Source organism: Dipodomys ordii, unplaced genomic scaffold, assembly GCF_000151885.1.
Source record: "Dipodomys ordii isolate 6190 unplaced genomic scaffold, Dord_2.0 Scaffold56, whole genome shotgun sequence".
Lineage (NCBI taxonomy): Eukaryota > Metazoa > Chordata > Mammalia > Rodentia > Heteromyidae > Dipodomys > Dipodomys ordii.
This window is the reverse complement of record NW_012267272.1, coordinates 5,533,742-5,535,318: the sequence shown is the minus strand read 5'-3', so window position 1 is coordinate 5,535,318 and position 1,577 is coordinate 5,533,742. Positions and strand designations below refer to the sequence as shown.

Sequence of the window (1,577 nt, the reverse complement as noted above, 5' to 3'; positions counted from 1 at the left end):
ATACTTCTCAAAACTTTATGCTAATAAGTTTGAGAACTTGGCAGAAATGGACCTTTTACTAGCAAATATTGACATGCCAAAACTAAACCAAGATGAGTTAAACCATTTTAACAGGCCCATATCAAGCATTGAAATAGAAATAGCAATAAGGGACCTCCCACCTAAGAAAAGCCCAGGACTAGATGGCTTTACAGCAGAATTCTACAAGGCCTTTACACCACAGACCTCACACCACTACTCCTCCAACTCTTCAATGAAATTGAAACAGAAAGTTCACTACCGAACATCATAACCGAAGGCATCATAACCCTCATCCCAAAACGAGGCAGGGACTCATCAAAGAAAGAGAACTATAGACCCATTTCTTTGATGAACATTGCTGCAAAACTTCTCAACAAAATTCTAGCCAATCGACTTCAACAATTCATCCAAAAGAGCATACACCATGATCAAACAGGATTCATTTCAGGGGTGCAAAACTGGTTCAATATACGCAAATCAATTAATATAATTCATCACATCAACAAGAACATGGATAAGAACCACATGATTTTCTCAATAGATGCAGAAAAAGCATTTGACAAGATTCAACACTCCTTTATGATGAAGGTTCTGGAAAAATTAGGAATCCAGGGAACATTCCTCAATACAATAAAGGCTGTATATGACAAACCTACAGCTGATTCAAAACTTTGGCAAAGTAGAATGGTATAAAATTATCATGGTATAAAAAAATCAATGGCTTTTCTGTATGCCAATAATGAGAAAAGTATGGCTGAAATTAGGAAAGCAACTCCATTCGTAATAGCCCCACAAAAAATAAAATACCTAGGAATTAACCAACAAAGTGAAGGACCTCTATGATGAAAACTTTAAAAACTTGAAACAGTAAATCAAAACGGAACTTAGAAAGTGGCAAAAACTCCCATGTTCCTGGGTTGGAAAGATCAACAACCTTAAAATGGCAATACTTCCCAAGGCTATCTACAAATTCAATGCAATACCTTTCAATATTCCATCCTCATTCTTCAAAGAAATAGAAGAGGCAATCCAAAAATTCATATGGAACAATAAAAGACCCCAAATAGCAAAAACAATCCTTAACAGAAAGAACAGTGCTGGAGGAATATCAATACCAAATTTCAAACTCTACTACAAAACCATAGTAATGAAAACAGCTTGGTACTGGCACAAGGAGAGACCTCAGGACCAATGGAATAGAATTGAAAACCCAGAAATGAACCTACAGACCTATAGCCATCTAATCTTCGATAAGTGAGCTAAGAAAATAGAATGGAAGAAAGACAACCTCTTCAGTAAATGGTGCTGGCAAAACTGTTTAAGTTCTTGCAGAAAACTAAAGCTAGATCCTTATATATCTCAACTGAAAAGACTTCACATAGAGCTCCCCTATGACCCAGCAATCCCACTTTTGGGCATTTACCCAAATGATCAAAAACAAGGCTACACTAAAGCTACCATCATGACTATGTTTATTGCAGCATTATTTACCATAGCTAAGATATGGAACCAACCCAGATGCCCCTCAGTAGATGAATGGATCAAGAAAATGTGGT

General features: G+C 36.6%; 1 protein-coding gene across 1 annotated transcript in view; it reads right to left on the bottom strand.

The window, feature by feature from the left end:
* Akr1d1 (aldo-keto reductase family 1, member D1) overlaps window positions 1-1,577 on the bottom strand; it is a 25,777-nt gene that overhangs the window by 6,012 nt on the left and 18,188 nt on the right. The gene's annotated exons all lie outside the window — the stretch shown is intronic.